General features: G+C 43.9%; 2 protein-coding genes across 2 annotated transcripts in view; one reads left to right on the forward strand and one right to left on the reverse strand.

Moving 5' to 3' along the window:
• ANKRD1 (ankyrin repeat domain 1) overlaps positions 1-12,491 on the reverse strand; it is a 190,615-nt gene that overhangs the window by 97,855 nt on the left and 80,269 nt on the right. The gene's annotated exons all lie outside the window — the stretch shown is intronic.
• HECTD2 (HECT domain E3 ubiquitin protein ligase 2) overlaps positions 3,568-12,491 on the forward strand; it is a 61,739-nt gene continuing 52,815 nt past the window's right edge. Inside the window, exon 1 of the mRNA XM_083503061.1 lies at positions 3,568-3,893. The gene's annotated coding sequence lies outside the window, so the exon portion shown is untranslated. The remainder of the gene's footprint in view (positions 3,894-12,491) is intronic.

The raw sequence follows: 12,491 nt of genomic DNA on the forward strand, positions 1-12,491 counted from the left end.
CAGTGTGCACATGCGGTTGTACTTGAAAAGTCAGAGCAATCATGTAGTAGACTCTAGTTTCCCCTCACTGTATTGATATTCAAAATGCTGCCATGGTCCATGCGGAGAATGGCACATCTTAGAATGGCACATTTATTTTTAGCATGGAAAAGAGACATATTGGCGGATCAATTCAGCAGAGACACGCAACACAAATGGTCTTAAATAATACAGTAACCATCAAATGCTTTCCCTGGAGAGCGATACCTCAAATTTATCCCTGATGCTTATAACTTCTTTATGTTCTTGTTTTTTGTGGAGGTATCTTTACCCGGCTCTTCAGCAGACAAAAAGCCTCTTATAGAGGAGCTTAGAAATATAAACAATAAGACAATCCCTGCTCTCAGGCTCACAATATAAAATACATGACAGAAAAGGGAAGGACACTGGGAAGGATGAGGAAAAAGCAAACTCAGGCATTAGTTCTCCATTACAGATTTTTTGCTAATAGGAATTCAAGAAGAGGAGGAGCCAAAACCTGCCAGTCTCTCAGCCCAGCCAATAGGCAGACCCAACAGAACCATCTCTCATTCTGCTGTAGCTTGGTGGAGTGGCTTCTGGTAGATGAATATTGAGGGAGGAACTGATACATAGGATGTTGTTTACATATGCATTTATTTAAAGCATTTTACCCTGCTATTTAGCCATTAAAGAGCAGTTTACATATATCAATCATAAGAAGAAGATAAAAATATTTATTTGCGTCAGCCACAAGCCATAGCAAAGGAATCAAATACAGTAAAATGCAAATATAGCTGGGTGGTTGGCTATACAAAATGTATCAATAATTTGAAGCCAGCGCCCTGTGAAAAAACCATATCAAAGCATATCATTCTTTCCCCAAGACCTGATGATGCTTACCAGGACAGTTTTGTTCTTTCTCTCCTTCTGCCCTGCTTGCCTCTCTTTGCCATCCTATGGGCACAAGCCCTGTCCCTCATCTCAGTAAGCCACCCTTTGCGCCTGGTATGGGTCAGGGCAGGGGGTGGCAATGAATAAATTTTCCTGTTTTCGTCCAAGGGTCAATTGCCAGCAGTGGGTGGAGCAATGAATATAAATTATACCTTTATATACTGTAAGTTTCCATGGTTTCCCAGTAGTTATGTATGAAAGCGAGAGCTGGACCATAAAGAAGGCTGATCGCCGAAGAATTGATGCTTTTGAATTATGGTGCTGGAAGAGACTCTTGAGAGTCCCATGGACTGCAAGAAGATCAAACCTATCCATTCTGAAGGAAATCAGCCCTGAGTGCTCACTGGAAGGACAGATCCTGAAGCTGAGGCTCCAATACTTTGGCCACCTCATGAGAAGAGAAGACTCCCTGGAAAAGACCCTGATGTTGGGAAAGATGGAGGGCACAAGGAGAAGGGGACGACAGAGAACGAGATGGTTGGATAGTGTTCTCGAAGCTACGAACATGAGTTTGACCAAACTGCGGGAGGCAGTGGAAGACGGGAGTGCCTGGCGTGCTCTGGTCCATGGTCGGACACGACTAAATGACTAAATGACTAAAGAACAACAACATACTGTAAGTTAGCTTCTCTATACCCTCAATCATCCCTCTCTAACTTCCACCCAGGAAAGCAAGAGGCATGAGCAGAGTTCAAGGACCAGGGGTCCCAACTTGAATACTAATAATTTTAAAAATATTTTTTAAATTTATATCCTGCCCATTTGACTAGGTTGCCCCAGCCACTCTGGGCAGCTTCCAACACAAACAAAAGCATAACGTAACATCAAACATTAAAAACTTCCTGAAAAAGAATAATTGGGGGAGCGCCATGTAAGCCCCACCCTGCATAGTCAATCACATGACATGGTGCACACATACCATTTGAACGGCAATGCCCGTCAACTTTGTGGGGGAGGCAGCCGCCTCAAATATTTCATTGGGGAGGCTGAAGGGACCTCGACCCCTAGGAGTTGACTCCCATATCAAGGACACATTTCAGCCAGCCAAAAAAGCTCAAGGGTGTTAAGCAGGACAAGTGAGGGGTGTGACTTGGGGAGAGTTATGAGGACCACGAAAGAGAGGTTTGGAGGGCCACATCCAGCCCTCAGAGCATTAGGTTCCCCACCACTGGATAACAGTGGGAAAGATGGTACATTTTGTGCCTGGTATGGTCGGATGGTGGTGTCTGGTACACAAACTGCCTGGCCGTACCGCAACTCACCCCCTCCTCCTAGCCAGGTGGCAAAGGGCCAGGTGACTATAGGGGGCCCCGCCTGGAGTGGAGTGGAGTAGTAACTTCTCAGTCTGCACCTGAGCTGTACATTCTCGCTAATCCCAGGGATGACACAAAAGTGCCCTTTGTAATGTTCCTGGCCTCATCTTACTAATGTAACATATCACTGTCTGCCAATATTTTAAACTTTCAACAAGGAGACATTGACAATTCTATCTGCATAAGTGCTAATCCACTTCAGTGCCATTCATTTTTGGGAAGCAGCCGGTGGGGGTGGGAAAGGAGGAAATAATAAAGCGGTGATTTTGTTGCTGGTGTCAGTTGCTTCTTTCAACCAGCCTGCAATGATAAACATGCTTCATAATTTAAGTGACAGTCAAATGCCAGCCGAAGTCATTCTGCCTCTTATTTTTAAATATTCTTTTGCATTTTTGCTTGTGATTTGATTTCTTCTGTTTGATATGGAAGTAAAATGTGTGGCATCCAAAAGATGCAGGCAAATGCTTTGAAGAGTCTCTACTGTGACATCTAAGTAAAGAAAAGAGAATTTGCAATGCAAATTAACTGGCTTTTGCTATGCTTGGAAATAATCTATATACAGTGTTGCATCTTTGGATCAGCCCTGCAACTTTTTAAAGGGCTAAAGGCAGCTTCTCTCTTGAGGTGCCTATTATCATTTAAAAAAAATACTATGAAGTTTCTAATGACACATGCAGCATCACATCTAGTTTTGACCCTTCAGCTGCAGAGCATAACCTTATGTGTGTTGAACCAAAATTAAAACCAGAAACGTAACTCAAAAGTGACGCAAGCTTTATCAGTACATCACTTTATGGTTCACTTTAAACTGAGCCAACCTGTTGAAAAGTCCAGCCCAATGTATCTTCAGTCACAAATGCAAGTTTCACCTTTCCCTTTCTCTCATAGGTTTCTGTGACAGCAAAACCGTACAGATTTAATCCATTCAAAAGCATGTGAGCAATGAATTTGAAATCTACTTTCATCGGGTGACAGCCTCAGTTTGAATTGTTTCCAGTCTCTAGATATTTGAGCTTCCTTGTTTAAAAAACATGTGAGGAGTTCTATTCTTAGCGACACTTGCCTGTTACAAAGATGTCAACAATGGTCTAATGACTTCCTGGGCAGGCCACACATCCCAGGCCAAGACCAATTACTGGAACATACCCGCCAACATTTCTCCGTTGAAAATAGGGACGTCCCATTCCATAATGATAATTTTTCTATTTATACCCCACACATCCTACTGGGTTGCCCCAGCCACTCTGGACAGCTTCTAACATATATAAAAACATAATAAAACATTTTAAAACTTCCCTATACAGGGAGGGGTTAGATAACTCCATACCCTCCAACATTTCTCCAATGAAAATAGAGACATCCTAAGGAAAAGTGGGACATTCCAGGATCAAATCAGAAACTGGGATGGCTCCTCTAAATCAGGGACCTCCCTGGAAAATAGGGAGACTTGGAGGATCTGCTGGAAGGAGGAGCGGCATTGTTTGGCTTGAGCATGCTGCAGCTCAGGCAGGCAGCTTGCCAACATCTGTAGCCTAAACAGAGCAGAGCAGAGCAACTTGCAAGCAGCGAACAGAGAAGGGAACAGAGGAGCATTCTGCTCATGGCTTCCGAAGCAAAACAAAACTGCAAGTATGTCACATTTCCAAAAAAAATTGGGTCTCATCTATCTATCTTGGGAGACCATTGAAGAATGTGCCTTCAGGGGTGAAGTCAAACCATTGGAGAGTTACAGTGCCCGTTGTGGCTGTAGAGACTGATATGGGAGAGACATGTTTTGTTTGCTTTCCAAAAGTAATAAAATAAAATATTGGGATAAATTTGGCCATTTAACAAAAATCTTGTCACAAGTAGAGATTTGCTTCAGTATGTCCGATCCTTACAAAAGCTGCTGAATGGTTTTAGGATTAAGTGTTGATTTATGACCTTTCCCAAGAAAACCGACTGTCCCTGCCCAAATAAATCCTACTGATAGTTGTATCATAAAATGTTATTCATCCCCTTTCCGCTGCTTTTTGCCTGCCTCTGAATTACATTGAAATGCCTACTGTGAAACTTGTAAATGTATCAAGAAACAAAGCAGCAGGTCTAAAATAAGAAATCTCATAAATTATTGTGGAGCTGGTTCAGCTCCCTCCAGCTAAATCAACGATTGCACTTTAGCTGTACTTGGCTCTTGGTGAAAGAAAATAAGCATTCAACATCTCCATATGAGGTCACACATCCCATGGATCAAAATGCAACTTTAGCTGGACTGGGTCCATAAACTATAGCACCCCTCCTCTGTTATAGTATGAGATTCCTGTATGTACCATGGGATCACTAGATCTCAGCCAATGGCTTTTTACTCAGAGGGTGTTCACACTAATGCCACCTCCACATCCAGTGCTAGTTTTTGAAACTACAGTCACATGTTAGCCGCAATCCATAGTCATCCTGTATTGCTGTTTGATGCATTTTTTCCCTCTCAAACCAACTTCAGTCCGACCAGAAAACTGGATGCAGATAAGCAGTAATGTGGGCATAACTAACAGCCACCATACATGGGCAAATGAGAACACACGCACAGATAACAGCTTCACGAAGAGTTTGTGGTGGGGAGGGGGAACCAAAACATCATGCGCATTGGGTGGAAACTTCCTCACTTTCTTTCTGATGTGAACAACAGTGTGCAAATGCAGCTTGAAAGGCTAATGTGTACATATCCTAATAATCTCTGGAGCAGATTTCAGATTTCATGGGGGAGTCTGCAACGGGGCAAAAGGAATCACCAAAAACTGTCACCTTCCTCATTTTCCTGATGGACGTTGAACATCACCCTAAGATTCCATAAATATCCTGAAATGTAATTATTAAATGAAAAATAGAAAAGATTGACAGAGTGGCTAGGGAAACTCAGCCAGATGGGCAGGGTATATATAATAAATTATTATTATTATTATTATTATTATTATTATTATTATTATTATTATTATTATTATTATTGACAGGGTCTATTGGCTTGACATGATACAAGCTTGCTCTGGAGCATCTGTTATGTCACACTCAGAGAAAGGATCCTGTGGCTGATTAACCCATGTTTCTACTTCTCCTGGCAATGAATTGATTGTTTCCTTTGCACAGGGATGTCCAACAGGTCGATCGCGATCTACTGGTAGATCCCCATGAGATTTTGGTAGATCTCTGGCTCCCTTTCCTTAGCATTGCTAAAACTGACTCCTGCCCTGCACCCTCACCCCACCCTCCATTGTTGTATGATCTCTGGAAGACAGAGCTTTCTCTGTGCTGCTGTTTTGATCCATAGCGATCTTTTTGTAAGTGACTTTACCCCTTATTCCCCAAAAAGAATCCCCCCAAAAGCTTATTTTTAACCTCTAAAAAAATGGGGCTCTACTCCTCCCTAAAAAAAGCTCAGAAACTTTAGCTGAACCCCCCCCAAAAACAGGGGTAGATCACTGCCAGTTTATAATTCTGAAAGTAGATCGCAGTCTCTTGAGAGATGGCCACCCCTGCCTTAGTAGAATGACTGCTTCAATTCTCCACTGGGAAAATGCAAAGCGTTATGTCAGAGGATTTTGGGAATATTATTTCTTATGTGGTGGTTCTTGCTGCAGCAGAAGCCATATAAGAAAACAGTTGTGTGTAGCTTGGAATGACTAATTATTCAGAGGCGATCTTGTTCTTTATAGGTGGAAAGCTGATCTAGCTACTGTGCCACGTTGATGGAGGTTCTCCCTATGATCTGAATTATTTCATAGAGAAGGTATTCAGACTATGTTACCAGTAGAGAACTCTGCCTTATTAGGCTGAGACAGGCTTCTCAGAGAGGCTACATTTTTCCACATTCCAAGAAAGATTGTGGATAATCCTTAAGCAGCCAAAAATTACCTTTTATGCAAAGCTAAGCTATAAAATGCACATTTTTTAAAAAATAAAAATCCAAATGACATAACCTATTAAGAGAAATGTATCACAACATTGCACAGATGTCAGAGTGGCGACTGTGAGATTTTTGCCTTGCTCTGGCATGTGTGACACAACATGCTTCTTTAAACCATCTGGTTGTAGCTTTCTAAAATTATCCCATGGCCTGGTGCAGTGTTAACTGAGTTAAACTGCTGAGTGGTGTGTCAGCCTTGGCCCGTGTTTCCTTATAGTACTGTGTGGTGAATGTTGACATTTACCAGTAATTCTGAATAATTTCAGAGGTCAATGTCAGAACTCTATGGAACACTATAGTGCAAGCATGGGGATCCTTTGGCCCTCCAGGTGTTCCTGAACTACAACTCCCATCAGGGGTGGTGGGAACTGTAGTTCAACAACATCTAGAGGGTGTGAAGTTTCCTATATATATTTGCTCGAGTGAAGATCGAGGCTGACTAAGTGGCTACAATAAATGTCCAAAAATTATTCACATTTCCCTCATTGACTATGAATTGGCATTTACTGTGCCATGAACAACAACAACAACAACAACAATAATACTAATACTACTACTAATAATAATAATAATAATTTATTTATACCCCACCCATCTGGCTGAGTTTCCCCAGCCACTCTGGGCGGCTCCCAATTGAGTGTTAAAAACAATACAGCAAGTAAATACCAAAACTGAGCTCCATGACACAAACATGTCTGATATTTTCTGCTGGCTTTTCTATCAATTTAAGAATTGCCAGTGAAATGTTTGGCAGTAAAAGTCACCGAATTCTGGATATTTACTGTAACTCACAAGCACGATCAGACATGGCAATCTGAGGCAGTTGAAACAGAAAGCGTTAAAGAAAGGTTCAGGGTGCATGGGTCGGCAAACTAAGGCCCGGGGGCCAGATCCGGCCCAATCGCCTTCTAAATCCAGCCAGCGGATGGTCCAGGAATCAGTGTGTTTTTACATGAGTAGAATGTGCCCTTTTATTTAAAATGCATCTCTGGCTTATTTGTGGGGCATAGGAATTCGTTCATTCCCCCCTCCCCAAAATATAGTCTGGCCCCCCACAAGGTCTGAGGGACAGTGGACCGGCCCCCTGCTGAAAAAGGTTGCTGACCCCTGGTTCAGAGTGATGACAGTGAGATGAGAAAGGGAAAGGGCACAATTCAGTAGCAGGGCACATCCTTCACAGCCAGAAGGTCCCACTTTCAATTCCTGGCATTTCCATATAAGGCTGAGAAAGAGCTCTGCCTGACACTTTCTAAGTACCCCACAGAGAGGTACTTCCTTTGTTACCTTAATGGTCCATACTTAGAAGGCCATTATCTCACCAGGAAGCTAGCCTGGCTATTATAGGAATTGAACCCCTACTGGATCCAGGGATTAGAAGGGAGCTCATACACACAGCCTACCTCCCCGCAACTCATAACAATACTTTTCATGGTAATAAATAGGGACCATTGGAGTGCATGGGTAAGCTCAGTACAACTTTCTTCAGAGACTAATAATCAAACCTCATAGCTTTGTATTTTGTTCCTAGAAAAACAAGCTGCACAGGGCAGGATGGTATTGAATGTTATAATATGGGACCCCATCAATGGATTAATATTGGGCATTTGCACCAACTGTACAGTATACCTGGCTACCTAGAAGGCCTCGCCCAACCCTCCTAGAAGACTCATAGATCAATATTTTAATTGCATGGTATACAGCTCTTCGAAGAAGAGCATAAAACAGCAAATAGACCTCTATTCATTTTCCTGTGTTTTCATTTTTAGCACATGCATTTCTGGGCAGCTCTGACTAATAATAGCTTACATTTCTTTAGGGTTCTATTTCCTCCACAACACTTATTGCTTCTTTTGAATCTTCCATAAGCAGATATTTCCAAGAATGCATACACACACAAAACCCTCCCAAACCGGCTGCAACTTTTAAGCTTATTTTCCATATATTTATAGCTTTTACTTTACAAAGTCCCCTCCTTAAAGAACATTCCATAATTTCTCCTTCACTAAGCTTTTTACCAAACTGCAAAAAGTCACACCCATCATCACTTCCTCCAGTAGATGCCAAAGAGAAAACACAATCTCTTTTTTCCTCTCTCTTATTCTAACTTAACTGTTTCTTTGTGCTCTTCCAACTCATTTAACACTTTCCATGTGCACCATTATTCCTTTCAGAAAGCACAGGTCTGGCTCTCAAGTTCTGACTTTTGCCCTACTAGGAGGGAGTTTCTTTTAATTTGAAAGCGTTGTTAAAATCTTGCTACCATTTCCACATTATAACACAAGCCCATGAGCTCAGTAGTGCCATCAGGGTAGGATAAGTCCAGGGTCATTAGGCATGTGTGGAGCAAGGCAGTTTTTCAAGTAAACTGGTTCCAAGCTGTTGAGGGCATTATATATTAATAGGAAACCTTAAATTTGGCTTGGTAACAAACTGGCAGCTAGCTCAGACCTTTGAGCAGAGGTGTAATATGCTGATAGGATCTCACTCCAGTCAGTAATCATCAGGGCCAGCCCAATACATTTTGGCGGCTGAGGCAGACCCCAAAATGATGCTCCCCTCCCTGGGGAATATGGGCTGAGGGAAGATCTACATCAGCAACAATGGGGGCGGGGAGAGAGACTGACATCAGGATCTACTGCTCTGGAGAACCCTGCCGCCTAAAGCAGTCACCTCACCTTGTCTCAAGGGTGGGCCGGCCTTGGCAATCATCCTGCAGCATTCTGCACTAACTGCAGTTTCCAGACCAGTCACAAGAAATGTCCCATATAGATTGCATTGCAGTAATCCAACCCTGAAGTTACCAGTGACTGGATTACTGTGGTCTAGCTAGGCTGGCCCAGGAATGGTCACAGTTGTTGCAACAGCTGAAGCTGATAAAAATTGCATTTGTGTAATTAATATCACATCTAGTTTGGCTCTCGGGCCATTAAGAAGAAGGTTTCGGTAGAGAATCAAGAAAAGGACAGAATCCTGAAAAGAACTTTATAGACCCAGACTGTGGACCCTGCTCAGCTGGTACAATTCAGAACCACACTCTCAGCATCTGTTGTGGTGATGGCGAATAAGAACAGAAAGCTAGCAACTTCCTCTTCTTGGCGGCACAGAAATAGGGATGGGGAGAGAAATTCAGTTCCATTTGCATTTAAAGGTGAGGCAAACCAATATGCAAACATTTGCAAAAATGTGTTTTTTAGGCAAAACTGCACTTAGACACATGTATATTGGGAGAAATTTGCACTAAAATGCTGAATAAATTACCAACTGGTGTGGAAAACTGAACTTAATATTGGGGAAAATGAGAAACTGAGAGCAATCGGAAGTAACAGAGTCACCCACTGGTATCAGCAACTGAGGGTAGGTGAAGAAGGGAGTGTGTTCATTCTTCAGCACTGAGGATCAAGCTGGAAATATCATAAACTGATGAGCTATGCTATGTATTCTGAGCTAAAAAGAAAGAAATTAAAATCCATCAACATAACCCAAGTTTTGTGCCAAGAAAAAGCAAATAATCTGTAAAGACTCTTCAAATTAGCATAATTTTTCTCATTTGTGTTGCATCTTCTACCATTTTGCATAATGTATTCTGTATAATGTATTTATAAAGAACTGGGAAGTACAAGAGGCTATGCAACACAGTGAAGAGGCACCCTTGATCCTTAGAAATCTTGTTCAGCCCTCTCAATGGCTTCACTAGACAGTGTTCATAATACAGGCCTGCCCAAGCCAGCCTGTCTCTTTAAGATTGCCAAGGCTCTCTAGCCCGCCATCACTTACAAGCAGAGAACTCGTGTATCCTTTCAATAGACTAAATACAAAATGGGTTCCATCGATCAGGGAAGGGGAAAATATACCATCTCCCAACCTGGGGGGTTCTCCAGCTGATATGACTGGTGATCCTGTTGAAGCCCTAGATGGCCTCTGGGACATCCGAATGGCTCGGGCTGTTGACACAATCACCCCTGAGCACCCTCTCCCACTTTGTGGAGCTTGCTTGCCTCCCCTTGGGCCTCTTGTCTTTTGAAGTCTTATCCAGACCTTAGAGCAGATTTATGCCACAAGGTGCCATAGGAAGGCACTGGACATAGTAAAAGATCCATCGCATCCTGGTCACTGTCTCTTCGAGCTCTTGCCGTCGGGACGGAGATACAGGTCAATGAAGACAAGAACGAGTCGTCTTAAGAACAGCTTCTTCTCCAGAGCGATCTCGGCCCTGAATGGGAAGCCCGGACTTTGAAAGTCATCTAATCTCCCTTGCTGTATTATATTGTATTGTTTAATTAGTGTTTTTATGGAGCAGTCAAGTAATTTCGTTGTCCCCGAAGGGAGCAATGACAATAAAGATATTCTTATTCTTAAAACTATTAAAATTGGCTGTTAGGGTCCTTGTGTGCATTTCTGCCAGACTCAGAGGGTTATTTCCCCCTTTGCAAGCTTAGTCTTCCTGATGCAGGTGCATATAATTGAGATTCATCAGAGAAAAGCAAGCTACTTTGGGTTCTGGTGAGAGACAAGTAAGCTCAGTGCTCTCTGTACTTCCCCTCATAAATATTTGCCTTGCACCCCCAGGTTTCACTTCTGCATGGGGTTAGAGGGAACATAAGGGAAGTGTAGGGGCTGTCTACCAGAGAGTCCCTTGCTTGACTGGCCTACCCAGACACACAGTCATGGCAGGAGTGAAGCAAGTGTTCCCCTTACATTACAGTGCCCGCATTCTTAAGTTTAAATGATACTTTTGCATCGATAAGGACTAGAAACTTCTAAATAAAGACAGAATTCTTAGGAAGATGACTTTTGTGAACAATGCCGAATTCTGTGGCTACCAAACAACAACAACAACAACCCATACAAAACAGGCAGAACAGCAGAGAATTCTTCCTAGAGGTGGTCACATCCAGGCCAAGTGGCTGGTAGTTTTCTTTATTGACAAAGCATGAACTTGCAGGAGCTCCCAAGGTGCACTAAACACACACAAACATTTTTCTGGTGGCTAGGTAGCTCTTACACAGAAGTTGTCGCTGTGCTTGCCTCTTCAGCCTGCCCCCCCTCCCCGGTCCTGGGGGACAGTGGGGTGGTGGTAGAGGGGATTCTGCCAGCCCCCTCCCTTCAAGCACTGTCTCTCCCTCAGCTCCTGGCACATCCTGTCCTTCCTCCAGCTTCAGCTTCCGTCCTACATCCTGTACCTCCTTCCCCATCTCCGACTGCTCAGATCCATTCTCCAGCTCTGGCTCCTGCCTCATGGGAGGCACAAACCCCAATAAAGCGCTACTCCATTCCCTTAGATCAACCTCTGACTCCAATCAGCGGTGGAGGAAGCCACTTGGGTGCCAGGGGTGCCCCACCCATAGGGGCCTCTGGAGTCTGCCTGCCTCCTCCCACTCAGCTGCCCTATAGCTGGAGTGGGGAGGCAGCAGGCGGACTGTTTGGGCAGGGCGGAAACATGTGGCTCAGGCGCACTGCAGGCCCTGCAGTGAGTACCACCCGGCATTTAGTCGTCCCCCCCCCAGTGGTGACACCCAGGGTGGCCTGCACCTACCGCACCCCCCTTCCTCCACTGCTGACTCCAGTACCTCTTCCACTCACTCCTCAGAGCCCTGGCACTCCCTGGCAGTTGGAAATACCACAAGACCTCAAATCTTCATGCCTGTGGTTGATTCCAGACAACCAGTTTAATGAGTATTCATTCTGATTTTTTTGCAGGGAGGTTAGATGACATTGTGTCAAAGTGCATTTTCCCATCACTTTCCCTGTTACAAAGAGTGCTATCTATAGGGGAAGAGAGGTTTTTAAAAAACAAGCAGATTTAATTGCGTGGCTTGAATTTGCTGGGATGGGATTGAATCCCATCCCCAAATAGTGACAGTCTGGAAATGCCCTAGGAGCCATTAAAAGAAGAAAGAAAGAGCAGGGAGATAACATTTTCATCATTGTCTTGAATGGTTGAAATGGAAATTCAAAGTGCTGGTTTTGACCTATAACACTCAGGACCCCAATACCTCTCGCCATATGAACCAATCTGGACCCTGCAGTCATCATATGAGCAGTGGCGTCACAACGGGAGGCGGGGTGGTGGTGCACCCCGGGTTCCATGTCTACAGGGGTGACAAAAAGTCACCCCACGGGGGCTCGCGGCAGCGCAAGCAGCCATCGCGCCACTGCAGCCGTGAGCAGAGGATCCCAGCGCTGGCGGCAAACTGATAAGTACAGTGCAGGTGCGGTGTCGCACGCATGCACTGTACATAGCGACGCTGCACATGCGCTGTATACTGGTTTGCCGCCGGCACCACTCCAGG

This window comes from Podarcis liolepis (assembly GCF_965112155.1).
Source record: "Podarcis liolepis genome assembly, chromosome: 5".
Classification (NCBI taxonomy): Eukaryota; Metazoa; Chordata; class Lepidosauria; order Squamata; family Lacertidae; genus Podarcis; species Podarcis liolepis.